We start from the raw sequence: 16,451 nt of genomic DNA, 5'->3' as shown, positions 1-16,451 counted from the left end.
TGAGGCAGGAAGCATCAGAAGAAGACGGAACGAATACACAGAGTCAGTGTACCAAAATGAACTCGTCGACACCCCACGATTTCTGGAGGTAACAACTGAGCAAGAATCAATGGTACTGAAGGAAGAAGCCCAAAGTGCACTGAAGCCATAGGACAAAAATAAGGGTCCAGAGATTGATGGAATACCAACTGAAGTGTTTCAACAAACTGATGAAGCGCTACAAGTACTCACTTGTCTATGCTGGTAAATTTGGAAGACAGCTACTTGGCCAAGTGACTGGAAGAGATCCAAATGTGTGCCCATTCCAAAGAAAGATGTTCCAACAGAATGTTCAAATTATAAAACAATATCCTTGATATCACATGTAAGTAAAATTGTGTTGAAGATCATCCAGCAATGATTGCAGCAGTACATTGACAGGGAGCTGCAGAGGTTTAAACTGGATTAAGAAGAGGATGTGGAAGAAGGGATAGCATCGCTGAAGTCAGTTGGCTTTTGACTGAAAGCAGAGAAAACCAGAAAGAGGTTTACTTTTGTTTAATTGACTATGTAAACATATTCAATTGTGTGTATCATAAAAATATGGATAACCTTGAGAAGAATACTAATTCTAGAACATTTCATTGCGTTTATGCAGAATTTGTGCAAGGGTCAAGAGACAGTCATGGGAACAGAACAGGGAATGTTGCGTGGTTTAAAATCAGGAAGGATGTGCGTCAGGGTTGTATCCTCTCACCATATTTCTTCAATCTTTATGCTGAGCAAATCATCTGGGAAGCTGGCTTATATATGAAGAAGAATGCAGCAGCAGGATTGGTGGAAGGCTTCTAAACAGCCTGCGACAAGCAGACAGCACAACGTTGCTTGCTGAATGTGATGAGGACTCGAAGCACTTGCTGATGAAGATCCAGGACTGCAGTCTTCAGTATGGATGGCAACTCAATGTAAAAAAGACCAAAATCCTCAGAACTGGACTAATAGGTAACTCATGATAGATAGAGAAAACATTGGCATTGTCAAAGATTTTGACTTGCTTGGATCCACAATCAAGGCTGGTGGAAGCAGCAGTCGGGAGAGCAAAAGAAGTGTTGCATTAGGTCAGTCTGCTGCACAAGGCCTCTTAGAGTATTGAAAAGAAGGATGTGACTTTGAGGGCTGAGGTGCACCTGAGCTGAACCACAGTATTTTCAATCGCCTTATATGCATATGAAATTGCACATTGAATAAAGAAAATCAATGAAGACTCATGACATTTGGATTGTGGTGCTGGAGAAGAATATTGAAAGTACCATGGACTGCCAAAAGAACAAACAAATCTGTCTTGGAAGAAGCACAACCTGCGTGCTCCTTAGAGGCGAGGAGGAGATCTCGTCTTACATGCTTTGGACATGTTGTCAGGAGAGAAGGACACCATGCTTCGCCAGGTAGAGGGGCAGTGAAAAAGAGGGAGGCTCTCACGGAGAAGGATTGACCCAGTGGCTCAGGCCTGGGAGCAGTTGGGAGGAGGGTGCAAGACTGAGCAGGGCTTCATTCTGTTGTACAAAGGGTCGTTATGGCTCAGCACTGACTTTATGGCACCTAAAAGCAACAACAATTTGTTTGGTGAGTTGTTGGATTGGCTTCCCAGCTCAAGAGGCTTTTGAGTGTTGTAGAGCTGAAGTCCATAGATGACAGTGACACCCCCAAATCCATTTACAGAATTCCCACATATATTAAACCTCCATTCAACAACTTCTGAGCATTTCCCACGGATATAGATCATCTTGGCTGCAGGCAGAGTGCATTGGAAAGTAGATTGCCTCCACCCTTCTGTGGCCAGCCCAGGGAGGGGCAGTCTCTTTCAAGATCACCATACCAGGGCTAGTACAAACCACTGCCATCCAGTCCATTCTGACTCACAGCAGAACTGCACATGTCGGTTTCTAAGACTCTAACTCTTTATGGGAGTAGAAAGCCTCACCTTTCTCCCAGTGGACAAGGAGAGGGTGGCCATAGAGACATGAGTCATGCTCTATCAGTCTAGCCCTGAGTGCCTTAGTTGGAAGACCTTTGACCAATTTGGTAAACTTTGCCATCTAACAATGCATATGTCCCAGTTTGGTCCCCTTTCTGCTTCTGTCGTCCCACCTCTAACTATGATTTCTTGATCGGCCATCAGTCATGAATTTGTGAAACCTCCCTGTGATCCATGCCTTATATAACTAACATGCTGACTGTGAATCTTCAAAGGCCATTACGACCTCATGCTAATGACCACCCTCATCTAGATGATGTCTCTACGCCTTTGTTTGTTTTTGTTTCACTTAAGACTTAGTAAATGTTCTCCTTAAATTATATTTGAGATTGGGGTCTCTTTTGTACCCTAAAACAAAGCCTAATCTGAAATTTTAAAAGACAGAATTCATACAGAAACTAGATTTAGTAGACCTATTGAGATTGGAGGAACTTCGGAATCTATTGCTTTGAGAACATCTGCAAACTATGAACACAAGTCCCCTGAAGTCATCTTTAAGCAACTGTTTAGCTAAATTTGTTTACAAAGATAAAGTTCACTGTGAACTTATAGCTATTTTACAGAATTTTATATATGAAATCAACAATAACTTTAAAGCAAAGATCAGAAGTTTAGGAAGCAATGAGCCTCAGTCAATAGTAGTGAAATAATATGGGTGGAGATGTGGAGAATGGGGACACAATGGAAGCAGGCTATTGAATTGCGCATGTAAAAATTGATGAATGGTACTATGTGTGTTTTCACCAAAATGGGAGAAGGAGAGAGAAGACTCGAAGATTCTTATTTTTAAAAGAGGAGTGACTGTCAGCAGAAATGTGCACTCCAATGGGAAACCATAGCACACCCTTCAGATTACATGACTCCAGTCCAGCTCTTCTTTTGTTGATGTTGTTGAGCTACTTGCACTTCTTGGTAAATTTCAAGACTTCTTTGGTTGAGTTTTAACAACTTACGCTCTTAGAAAAAAAAAGGTGGGGTATCTACCTGACTACAAGGTTTTATATTGACATTTCTCTTTTCCATTTTTGGCATCCTGCTTCTGTGATATTTAGTCTCCAAGACTTTAAACCAAGTCACCTTTGCATCAAGCAACAGGTGGTTCAACTGATTTTTGCAGGAGATCACTGACAAGAGTCATCAGGAGACTTGCTACTTACTTCCCGCTACAGGAAATAACTCTCAGGAGGTTTATGCTGCCAATCACTGCCATCGAGTTGATTCCAACTCACAGTGACCCTATAAGACAGAGTAAACTGGCCTTTTTGGGTTTCTGAGGCTGTAAGTCTTTGCAAGAGCAGAAAGCCTCATCTTTCTCCCTTGGAGTGATGGATTGGGTCAAACTGCTGACCTTGAGGTTAGCAGCCAGATACTACCAGGGCTCCTGGTTTATGCTGTATTAGAATCTATATTCTGAAGTACTTGGTTTGTGGAAGAGTGCAGTGTACAGTGGGGGCCCTAACTCCATTTGGATTCTAGACATGTTTCAGGTTCTATTGTAATTCATTCTGACCATTAACCAACGATGAGGCAGCTACAAGACCCAAAGGGGTGGTCTTGCCTTCAGAGAACTTGTCTGGGCTTGTCCTTACGGGTCACACATTCTAGTCACTTGGAAGTAAGGGTCCCAGGGCCATATAGTTTCCAATAGTTATTTGGTCAAAGATCCCAGAACCAATCCTGTAATCTTTTCTAATCTGCAATTGTGTAATCATTCCAACTGTAGTCCTTTGTCACTTCTGCAGCCTTGCCAAGGAGCCCTGGTCGTGTAATAGTTTACAAATGGGGCTGCTAACCTCAAGGTCAGCAGATGAACTCATCAGTCATTTACTTGTCAGAAAAATTTACAGCCTCGGAAATCCAAAGGGGCAGTTTTATTTTGTCATAATTTGGGGGTTACTCCACATTAGAATTGTCTCTATGGCAGTGAGTTTTGGTTGGCTTTGCATTGTCCTACCTACTCCACTGAAGAATTGATCTGCTACCAGTCTTGATTTTGTAAGGATTTCCTTTGTATCCTATCACCTATATTTAACTGCATGACTGTGAATTATTGGCTCATGCTATAGTTTCCCTCATATGGAAATTTGTCTTTTCTTTGTCTTATTTCAGGCTTAATAAAAGGGTCACTGTAAAATATATTTGAATTTCAGGATCTTTTACTTCTAGAGCAATGGTCACTTCTGAGTTATTTGGGGACTTTTGAAAGGTAGCTAGATAGGGACAAAAGGGGCTTGTCTCCACTGAATGCCCCATCAGTGGTTCTCAACAGGTGGGTTGCGCCCCCTTTGGGGGTTGAATGACTCTTTCACAGGGGTAGCCTATTCATAAAAGTAGCAAAATTATAGTTATGAAGTAGCAACGAAAATAATGTCATGGTTGAGATCACCACAACATGAAGAACTGTATTAAAGGGTTGTGGCATTAGGAAGGTTGAGAACCATTGGCCTATGGTAAACAAAAAGTAGCTGTTCATGCCACAATAAAGGGGTTGGAAGGAAATCAGGAAAACTAATTAGACAATTATGGGAAAGAAAACCAATCTGGGCCCACACACAATGCTAGGCACTTGGGACATGACATCACACAGGATCGTGGTTAAACTCAGCCAATAAAGTTACCCAATACTCTAACCAACGCCTCCCCAGCCAGTAGGGATAGGAGGGGATGAATGCAGGCACCAGGCAGGCCTGCCGGCTCCTCTCTTGGACACTCTGTAAATGGAGGCGGGGAATCTCTCCTGCTTGCGTGCATGGCTCAAATGCCTGTGGGCCTCTTGGGCACACTCTGTTGGCCTCTGGGGATTTTGAGTTCCTGTTCTGGTACACTTTTCACTTGGTTTTCACACTCCCCTGAAGTGGCCCTCTTCAGTCGCAAGCCCTTTAGTGGTTCCCCGCTCTGACTTACATACTTTCCAGAAATAGCGTGTACTTTTTGAGACTGTGATACCTGAGACTTCGCTTTTCCTCATAAAAGGTAATTGGATTTATAAAAGTGCTTCTGCTGCTTGAATTCTTTCAGCCTTGAGAGGCAAGAAGCGAGGCCCACCACCCCAACACCAAGTAGTCTGTGTTTGGCTGTAGTCTAAGGTGCTTTCCCTATTCAGCCTGAGTAAACGAAGGCCAAACACAGACTTTCCCCTTTTGAATGAATAACTTACAAGACCAGGTAGAAACCTCCCGACCTCTTGGTTTTGTTACATCATCGATTAACAGATTAATCATTTTATTGAAAGCTCTACGGATATGGTAACATTCCATAATTCAGACAGTTCAAGCATAACTGTACAATGCTACTACAATCAATTTCTGAACATTTTTTTTCTTCTGGAACTCTTTGATATCAGCTCCCCTTTGTCCCCTCCCTCCTCCACCCTTTCCCAAGGAACCCTTGTTGTTATTGTTATATATGATTATTAATATTCTTTTATTATTATATGTATATATATATTCACCTACAATTCTGTTATTCACTCCCTTTGAGTGGAGTTCTACAGACGTCATTGCTATCAGCCCCCCTCTTCCCCCATCCCCCATCCTCTGTCTTCCCATATCCTTAGGGAATCGTTGCTCCTGTAATGATCCACCCTGGCCTTCCTGCACCGAGCATTCTTACTTATACTCCTGAACGTATATAGGTCTAGCAGCATTAGTGAGGTGAAACATAGGCTTTAACAGTAAGGGAGGAAATATTAAAGAACCAGAGGCTAGTGATGAGTTTCATCAGTGCTATGCCACTTCCTGACTTCCTCATCCACACATATCCCGCCCCCCGCCCACCCTTCTGTGAAGGTCTGTCTTTGTGTCTCCACGTTGTCCACTTACACTTGATTGCTTGTTTTTGAACCTTTTTCTTTTTAAATTTTTGATTCCTATTCCCATCGACAACTCATGATCACACAGACTGGTACGCTTCTTCCATGTGGGCGTGGTTGTTTTCCTGCTCAATCGCTGCTTGTTTACCTTAAAGCCTTTAAGATCCCAGATGCTATATTTTTTAATAGCCAGGTACCATCAGCTTTTTTTTTTTTTACCACATTTACTTATGCATACGTTTTGTCTTCAGCAATCCTGTTAGGAAAGTGAGTATCATACAGTGCCACCTTATTAGGACAAACTGTTCTTATACTTAGGTGAGATTTTAGTAGAGGCCCAAAGTCCATCTGCTTCTTTACTGAATTTACATATATGTACACATATAGACAAATACACCTATATATAATTATATATTTACATATCTATATTTATACCTATATATATATAAATTTTTGCTTTCTTCTTCTTTCCTCACTCCCACTATTATTCGTACAGATCATTCACCTTTTAGGAATTCCTCTCAGAAACTTTTTGATTGATCTAATCTGACCAGGAACGCTACACACTCTTCACTGTCAATTTTACAACCCTTATAGTTGCCCTGTCCCTGTCACTACTGGCTCACTACTCACCTCTCTCTGCCTCCTCCCCTCCCATGTTCCCCACCGGCCCCAGAACTGTTGGTCCCATCACTGTCTCCATGGGCTTGCTTGTCCTGTCAATCTTATAGACTAGACGAGAGAGAGAGAGAGAGAGAGAGAGACCATATAAATAGTTCCAAGTCTAACTGATGTCCTGACCCAGAGTAGATCCATATCTCTCCACTCAATTGCAGGCAGGACCTATTATAATCCCTCAGCCGAATCCCCTTTTCTTCCGGGGTCCCTTCCATCTCCTGGAACCTGCTTACCTAAGAGCACTTCTAGCATTTTTGTCTTCAGCCTTCATGCCTGATAGGACACACCTACGCGTCCCATTGCTCTTCTTGCAGGCAGGGATGGAGTGGTCTAGTGCCCATCCCCACCCCTGCCACCCCATTACACCTTTAGATTTTCAGTGTTGGCCATGAATTCCTGGAAAAGAGAAGCTGTTAAGAAATCCTCTGACTTTTTGTGTTCCAGGAAACAGCTTCCTGCAAAGAATTCTCCTTACCTGTATGACCTAAATAAGATTCCTTGTTCTCTCCTCTTTTTTCCCCTCACTTTTAAAAATTGTAAATGTTTATTTATTTACTTTCTTTTAAAAAATCATTTTATTGGGGCTCATACAACTCTTATCACAATCCATACATACATCAATTGTATAAAGCACACTTATACATTCGTTGCCCTCATCATTCTCAAAATTCACCTTCCGCTTGGGTTCCTGGAATCAGCTCCTCATTTTCCTTTTTTCCCCCTCCCTCTCCCTCCTTGCTCCCCCCTCCCCCATGAACCCTTAATAATTTATAAATGATTGTTTTATCTTATCTTACACTGCCTGGCATCTCCCTTCACACACTTTTCTGTTGTCTATACCCCAGAGAGGAGCAACAAAGCCCACATGGAAGCAGCACACCAACATGTGTGATCATGAAGGGGTGAGGGGACCAGGTTTCAAGCACCAAAGGGGAGGAAAATCATATCATCGTGAATGAGGGGAGCACGTGATGGGGATCCCACCACACTGAGGGAAAACAACAGGGGAGTGCAGCGGAACAGCAAGGGAATGGAGTGGCAAGGTCCCCAGGGAATGCTGAAGGTGGACTTTGGGGCCAGGGCATGGTGCCCCAACAGACTGGACTGGAAAATGCTCCTAAAGGCCAACAAATGATCCTTGAACTAACTACAAGTTTTTCTTTCTTGTTGTGTTTTGTTTTTTCTTTGTCAGTGGTTTATTGTTGTTATTTTGCTGCATACTGTTGCTTGGTTTTGCTGTCTTGTTTTTGTGCATGTTATTATCTCCACAGGTCTGTCTAAATAAGACAGGCTGGATGAACTATCTGGAGGAAAAACAATGGGACCAACAGTTCCTGGGGGGACATGGGATAGGGGGAGGCAGGTGGTAAGGAAGTGGTGTTATCAAACCCAGGGACAAGGGAACAACAATTGATCCAAATTAGTGGTGAGGTGGGTGTGGGAGGCCTGGTAGGGAATGATCAAGGGTAATGTAATGAAGAGATATAGTTGAAACCCAGGTAGGGATGGAGCATGATAGTGGGACAGGAGGGAAGTCAAGGGAAATAGAGGAAAGAGCTGGGAGACAAAGGGCATTTATAGAGGTCTAGACAAAGACATGTACATATGCAACTATATATATGAGGATGAGAAAATAGATCTATGTGCCTATATTTATAGGTTTAGTATTAAGGTGGTGGACAGACATTGGGGCTCTACTCAAGCACTCCTTCAATGCAAGAATACTTCTATTAAACTGGCATTCTATGATGCTCACCCTCCTGACACAACCACTGAAGACAAAGCAGGTGAACAAGCAAATGTGGTGAAGAAAGCTGATGGTACCTGGCCATCAAAAGATATAGCGTCTTGGGTCTTAAAGGCTTGAAGATAAACAAGCGTCCATCTAGTTCAGAAGCAACAAAGCCCACATGGAAGAACACACCAGCCTGTGTGATGACGAGGTTCCGAAGGGATCAGTTATCAGGCATCAAAGAACAAAAAATCGTATCATTGGGTGCACATCTCCATAATAAGATCGCTGAGGACAAACAGGTGCATAAGCAAATGTGACGAAGAAAGCTGATGGTGCCCGGCTATCAAAAGAGATAGCATCTGGGGTCTTAAAGGCTTGTAGGTAAACAAGTGGCCATCTAGCTCAGAAGCAACAAAGCCCACGTGGACGAAGCACACCAGCCTGAGCGATCACGAGGTGTCGAAGGGATCAGGCATAAGGCATCATCATCAGAAAAAAATAATCTTACCATAGTGAATGAAGGGGGAAGTGCAGAGTGGAGACACAAAGCCCATTTGTTGGCCACTGGAGATCCCCCTTGGAGAGGGGTCTAGGGGAGGAGATGAGTCAGTCAGGGTGTGATGTAGCACCGATGAATACAGCTTTCCTCCAGTTCCTAAATGCTTCCTCCCCACCGCACCCCCAACTATCATGATCTGAATTCTACCTTGCAGGTCTGGCTAGAGCAGAGGATGTGCACTGGTGCAGATAGGAGCTGGAGAAACAGGGAATCCAGGGCAGATGATACCTCCAGGACCAGGGGTGTGAGTGGTGATACTCGGAGGGTAGAGGGTGAGGGGGTTGGAAAGAGGGAACCGGTTACAAGGTTCTACATGTAACCTCCTCCCTGGGGGACTGACAACAGAAAAGGGGGTGAAGGGAGACGTCAGACAGGGCAAGATATGACAAAATAATAATTTATAAATTATCAAGGGCTCATGAAGGAGGGGACAGTGGGGAGGGAGGGGAATAAAAGAGGACCTGATGCCAAGGGCTTACGTGGAGAACAAATGCATTGAAATTGATGAGGGCAAAGAATGTACAAATGTGCTTTACACAATTGATATATGTATGGTATGTGATAAGAATTGTATGAGTTCTTAATAAAATGTTTGAAAAAAAGAAAAAGGAAGGAACGAGTCACAAAGCACACATCTCTCTAGCTCTTTAATGCTTCCTCCCCGCCACTATAATGACCTTACAAATCCAACTAGACTGGAGCATGTACAGATAAGAATTCTCGACACATGGAACCCAGGACAGCGAAGCCCCCAGGAACAGTAATGGGAGTAGTGATACCATGAGGGTAGGGAAAAGTGGTAGAAGATAAAGGGGAGGAAAAGGAAAGGGAGAACTGATCGCATGGGGGACAAACAACAGAAACATGAATGAAGTGAAACAGTGGACAGTGTAAGATATGAAAATAACAATTATTTATAATTTATCAAGAGTTCCTTGGGGGAGGAGTGTGGTGGGGGAAGGGAGAAAGAGGAGTGACACCAAGGGCACGAGTAAAAAAGAAAATACTTTGAAAATGATGATGGTAACATATGCACAGATGTGATTGATACAATTGATGTATGGAGTGTGATAAGAGCTGTATGAGCCCTCAATAAAATCATTTTATTGGGGCTCATACAACTCTCATCACAATCCACACATACATCAATTGTGTGAAGCACACTTATTCATTCATTGCCCTCATCATTCTCAAAACTCTTGCTTTCTTCTTGGGCTCCTGGAATCAGCTCATTTTTCTTTTCTCCCCCTTCATTCCCCTCCCCCTCCCTCATGAACCCTTGATAATTTATAAATTATTATTTTATCATATCTTACACTGCCCGGCATCTCCGTTCACCCACATTTCTATGGCCCATCCCCCTTTCTAGCCCCTGTAGATCCTTGTAATTGGTTCCCCCTTTCTACCCTCTCTTCCCTCTTCCCTCCCTGTATCGCCACTCTCACCGCTGGTCCTGAGGGGTTCATCCGTCCTGGATTCCCTGTGTTTCCAGCTCCCATCTGCACCACTGTGCTTCCTCTGGTCTAACCAGGTTTGCAAGGTAGAATTGGGATCATGGTAGTGGGGGGAGGAAGCGTTTAAGAACTAGAAGAAGGTTGTAAGTTTCATCAATGCTACACTGCCTGAGTGACTCGTCTCTTATCCACTACCCCTCTGCAAAGGGTGTCCAGTTGTCTACAGATGGGCATTGGGTCCCCATTATACACTCCCCTCATTCACGATGATATGATTTTTCTCCCCCCCTTTGGTGCTTGATACCTGGTCCCCTCCACCCTTCATGATCACACATGCTGGTGTGCTTCCTCCAGTGGGCTTTGTTGCTTCTGGGCTTTAGATGGCCATTTGTTTTCCTTCAAGCCTTTAGGACCCCAGATGCTATATCTCTCGATAGCCGGGCACCATCAGCCTTCTTCACCACATTTGCTTATGTACATGTTTGTCTTCAGCGATTGTGTCCGGAAGGGGAACATCATGGAATAACAGTTTAATAGAATGAAGTGTTCTTGTATTGAGGGAATGCACGCGTGGAGACCCAATGTCCACCTGATACCCTACTACTAAGCCTATAAATATATGCACATAGATCTATTTCCCCCTTAATCATAAATATATTTACATATGTACATGCCTGTGTTTAGGCTTCTATGTATGCCCTTTGACTCCTACTTCTTTCCTCTATTTCCTTATGCTTTCCTCCTGTCCCACTACCATGTTCAGCCTTCATTTGGGTTTCAGTAATTCCTCTGTTACCTTGCCCTTGGTCACTCCCTACCAGTCCTCCCATCCCCTCCCTTCCACTGGTTTTGAAACACTCATTTTTCCCTTGTCCCTGGGTTGGCCAACACCTCCTCCCTTCCCCCACCTCCCACTCTCCCATGCCCCCCCGCCCCCCACCATTGGTCCTGTTGTTTTCTTCTCCACATTGTTTATCCAGCCTATCTTATCTAGATAGACCTGCAGAGATAATAATGTGCGCATAAAATTGCATATTGCACCAAAGTGGCACATAACAACACGGCAACAGCAGCAACACGGACAAACTATCAAATAAAAAAGATACTGACATACAAAATCTAAAAAAAGAGAGAGAGATAAAAGAAGAAAAGCCTGTTCAAAAGGTCTATTTGTTGACCTTTCGGAGTGTTTTCCGGATGAGTCTGATGGGGTGCCACACCCTGGCCCAAACGTTCATCTTTGATACTCCCTCAGGACCTCCTTGCTCTGTATTCCCCACCACTTTACTGCACGCCCCCAGTGTTTGCCTCAGTATGGTGGGGTCAGCTCAGTCACACATCCCACACTGTGTCTCTGGTGCTGTCCCATGTGGGGCCATGGGTCAGTGCAGGATGTCACATCTTGCAGTGGGGCCGGCCATATGGTCCTCTGTGTGTATTGGCCACTCCAAGCCGGGCTATTGTCTTCAGGGCTTGGTGGACCCTGGTGTGCTTCACTCTCTTCCTCCCCCTTCACTTGCTTCAGCTTACTTCTGCATATGGTAGGTCAGTTCCTTTCCCTCACCAGACAATCTATTTTCATTTTCTGTAGCACTCCATTCCATGGTGTGGTTCAGGCTGATTCTGTTTGGGGCTGGGCATATAGTCCAGTCTTTTTGTGGATGCCTCCATGTGTTACATTGCCCTCCTGGATTGGCGCATCATGGTAGGGTCTGTATGCACATTCCAGTTCTGTGGGGACACAACCAATTCTCTCCCCCGATTGGATTAGTGCCCTGTTCCCGTCCTTGTCATCAACTCAGTTTCTCCCATCCCGCTTCTCCTTCCTGCTCCCCTTCCCCATCTTTATGTTGGACTCTCATGTACCTCCCTAGGTGTGGTCTGCCCTCACCCCAACTATCTATGCTTCCACCTGTTCAATAAAATGATTTTAAAACAAAGAAACTACAGGGATAGCAGAAAGAAAACAAAAGAATGAAGAATAAGTTCTAAAACAGATTTGGTGATGATTATATAACTCTTTTTGATGGAATTGAACTATTGAATTGAATGAATTGGGATTTATTTGCCAATAAAACTGTTGGGGGAAAAGTAAAAAAATAAGTACAACCAGAGTGTTCCTTAGAGGCAAGGATAGCAAGACTTTGTCTTATATACTTTGGGCATGTTATCAGGAGAGACTTGTCCCTGGGGAAAACATAAAAACGATCAAGGTCTTCCATGAGGTGGATTGACACAGTGGCTGCAACAATGGTCTCAAGCAGAGGAACAATTGTGAGGATGCTGTAGGACCAGGCCGTGTTTCATTGTGTTGTGAATAAGATCACTATGTGTTGGAACTGACTTGATGGCACCTAACAAGAAGAAGTTCAAGTAAAGGCTAAAGAAAATTAAAAACAAGTCCAAGAGAGCCAAAATATGATCTTGAATGAATCCCTCTTGAAGTTTAAGAACATCGCAAGATCAGGTTTGACATATTGAGCACTAAGGACAGAAGACCTGATGAGCTATGGGAGAAGATCAAGAATATCATTCATGAAGAAAGCAGAAGGCCACTCAAAAGACAAAGAAAAAGGATCACAGTGAATGTCAGATAAGACCCTGAAGCTTGCTCTTAGAGTAGCTAAAGCTAATGAAAACGGATGAAGCCAAAGAGCTGAACTGTAAATTCCGCAGCTCAAGATGACAGAGTCAATTATTATAATGAAATGTGCAAAGACCTAGAGTTAGGAAACCAGAAAGGAAGACCATTAAATTGAAAGAACTCAAGAAAAAAATTCAATCCTCAAGTTGCAAGGTTCTATGGGCAAAGTCTTGAATAGTGCAGGAAACATCAAAAGAAGATACAAAGTCTACACAGAGTCACTGTGCCAAATGAACTTCGCTGACATTCCACTATTTCAGGAGGTAGCATATGAGCAAGAACCAGTGGTACTGAAGGAAGAAGTTCAAGTTAAAAGCATTAGTCAGAAACAAAGCTCCAGAAATGGATGAAATACCAACAGAAATGTTTAAACAAGCTGATGAAGCACAGTAAGCTTTCACTTGACAATGCCAGGAAATTTGGAAGACAGATACTTGGCTTACTGACTGGAAGAGATCCATATTTATATGCATGCAAAGAAAGGTGACCCAACAGAATGCTCAAAACTATAGAACAATAGCATTGATATCACATGTAAGTAAAATTGTTTTGAAGATCATCCAACAATGGTTGCAGCAGTACATTGACATGGAGCTGCCACAGGTTTAAGCATGATTCAGAAGAGGGTGTAGCACAAGGGATATCATTGTTGATGTCACATGGCTCTTGACTGAAAGCCAGAAAGTTGTTTACTTGTGTTTTATTGAGTATGCCAAGGTATTGGACTATACGGATCATAATAAACTAGGGATAACATTGAGAGAAATGGGAATTCCAGAACATTTCATTGCGTTCATGCAGAACTTGTACAAGGATCGAGAGAGAGTTGTGGGAACAGAACAAAGAAATCAGAAAAGGTGTGTCCTCTCACCATACTTACTCAATCTGTATGTTTAGTAAATCATCAGAGAAGCTGGCTTATATCAAGAATAATGTTGTATGAGGATTAGAGGATGGCTTATTAGTAGCCGGCGATATGTAGATGACATGATTCACTTGCTGTTTAGTGAGGAGGATTTGAAGTATTTGCTGATGAAGATCAAGGACTGCAGCCTTCATTATGGACTACAGCGCAATGTAAAGAAGACCCGTAGAACTGGAAAAATAGGGAACATTATGATAAATGGAGAAAATATTGAGGTTGTAAAAGATTTGTCTTGCTTGGATTCACAATCATTGACTGTGGAAGCAGCAGTCAGGAGATCAACAGATGTGTCCTATTGATAAATCTGCTGTACAAGACCCCTTTAGAGTATTGAAGAGCAAGGATGTTACTTTGAAGACTTAGGTGTGCCTGACCCACCCATGGAATTTTCATTTGCCTCCTGTGCATGTGAACGTTGTATGTTGAATAAGGAAGCCCGAAGAAGAAGAATGGCTGCATTTGAATTGTGGTGCTGAGAATACTGAAATACCATGGGCTGGCCAAAGAAGAAAGAAAGCTGACTTGTAAGAAGTAAAGCCTGGGTGCTCCTTAGAGGCAAGGATTGGGAGACTTCTTACACCCTCTGGAGCTGTCAGGAGAGAACAGTCCCTGGGAAAGGATGTCGTTCTGGGGCACGCAAAGGGCAGCAGGAGAGGAAGGCTGTCAGGAAGGATGGACGCAGTGGCTGCAACAATGGACTCAAAATAAGAACCATCGGGAGGATGTCATGGGACTTGTTAGCGTTTAGTCCTTGCTGTGGGTTTGAGCCCACACCTAACAACACCAACAACCAAGAGTTACAGTTTCAGAAGTCTGTATGGGCAGTTTCATCCAGTCCTATTGGACAGATAGGAGTCTGAACAGATTCTGTGAGGGTGACGTTGGTTTTGGTTCAACCACTCAGCATAATGCTCCTCAGGTCCATCCATGCCATGAGGTACTTGGTGGTTTTGTTATTGTTTTTTAGTGATGCGTAGTATTCCTTTGTGTATATGTATCAACGTTTCTTTATTCTTCTATTGATGGGCCTTTCAGTTGTTTCCATCTCGTTGCTATTGTAAACAGTGCTGCGGCGTGGGACATGGGTATGCATACATTTGTCTGTTTATAGTATGACCCTTACTTCTTTAGGTCATGTACCTAGCAGAGAGATTGCTGGTTTGTATAGACTTTCTATTCCGAGTTAGTTGAGCTAGTGCTTTATCACTTTACAGCCCCAGCCACACTCTGCCAGGTTCCCATCTCTATGTCATTCCAGTATTTGTTATTTTCTGGAGTTTTTTTCCTCTTTAAAAAGTTTCTCTTTTTATGCCTTGGCTGTCATTTAAGTATGAGGTGGGAATTTTTAAAATTATTATTATTTTGAGAAAAATACAAAAAAAATTAAAGCAACCCTGCAATATCTTTAGGAATTTTTAGATGTTCTTTTAATACCAAATAGAAATTGTTGTTTATCCTCTTTATTGAGATTTAAAAGGCAGGCCTTATTACTTCTGTCAGTATAAAAAGGAGTAAGATTATAGACGTCTCTGCTCAGTGATGTTAAAAATAATTAAAAGTCAAAGAAATTAAGGTTTGTTCTGGGCAGTTATTCTCCATACGTTTAAGGAAAACAATCTGATGTTTGAAAAAGGTGATGGGCTTGAAGTAGACGATACCCACTCCTCACTTATCAATATGATTTACTTCTTTTTTTTTTCAATTAGCAATAATCGCACCTCGGATAAACCTCACTGGCTACGATATTGCCACTGCGCAAAGCTATGATTTACTTCTAAAGATCAGGTTGTTACATAGTAATTGACATTATGTGGAAATAGCAGTTAACTTCAGACTATAAATCAGACCACATCATTATATAACTGGCAAATGATATCACCACATAACTTCCAAATCACTGGAAATCAGGACCAAGCTAAGTTGACACATAACCGTTACCGTCACATTTTCCATGTATAAGAAAGACCAAAGAAGAATCAATGCCAAATGAAGACGGAAGGAGAGAGAGTGGAATAACATACTGGCCACCAAGTCCCGAGGACAATATTCCTGCTCCGAGCAGCACTACAAGACATGATGTCCCTCGCTGACCCATAGTGCTAAGGGGGACAACACTGGAGACCCAGTGAGGGAATTGTGCCCAAACTGACCCCACCACACTGGGGCAAAACACTAAGGGCATGCAACAGAGCAGCAGGCGAGCTAGCGATGAAGTTCCCCATCAGACTTGACCTGAAAACACTCCTAAAGGTCAACAAACAGAGCTAGAACTATTTATAGGCCTTTTTGCGTGCCATTTTTTGTCTTTTGTTTTGTTATTTTGTTTTGCTCTGTCTTGTCTTTGTGTTTATTATTGTTTCTGCATGTCTATCTAGATAAGATAGGTGGATAAACAATCCAGAGGCGAAAACAATGGTTCCGGTTAGAGGGGGAGGCTGGGAAAAGGAAGGGGGGTGTCAACAAGCCCAGGGACAAGTGATCTAAAATCAATATTGAGGAGGGTATAGGATGCCTGGTGGGGTTTGATCAAGGGCAATGTAGCTGAGAGGAATTACTGAAACCCGAATATGATAGTGGGACAAGAAGAAAATAAAAGGAAATAGAGGAAAGAACTAGGAGGCAAAGGACATT

At 42.9% G+C, this 16,451-nt stretch overlaps 1 pseudogene; it reads right to left on the bottom strand.

The window, feature by feature from the left end:
• Positions 1-15,421: 15,421 nt before the first annotated feature.
• On the bottom strand, positions 15,422-15,583 carry LOC142438111 (U4 spliceosomal RNA; annotated as a pseudogene).
• Between the last annotated feature and the right edge of the window lie 868 nt (positions 15,584-16,451).

The sequence above is a fragment of the Tenrec ecaudatus genome, chromosome 1 (genome assembly GCF_050624435.1).
Source record: "Tenrec ecaudatus isolate mTenEca1 chromosome 1, mTenEca1.hap1, whole genome shotgun sequence".
Classification (NCBI taxonomy): domain Eukaryota; kingdom Metazoa; phylum Chordata; class Mammalia; order Afrosoricida; family Tenrecidae; genus Tenrec; species Tenrec ecaudatus.
Note: the sequence above shows the minus strand (reverse complement) of the source record. Positions and strands in the feature narration are given on the sequence as shown.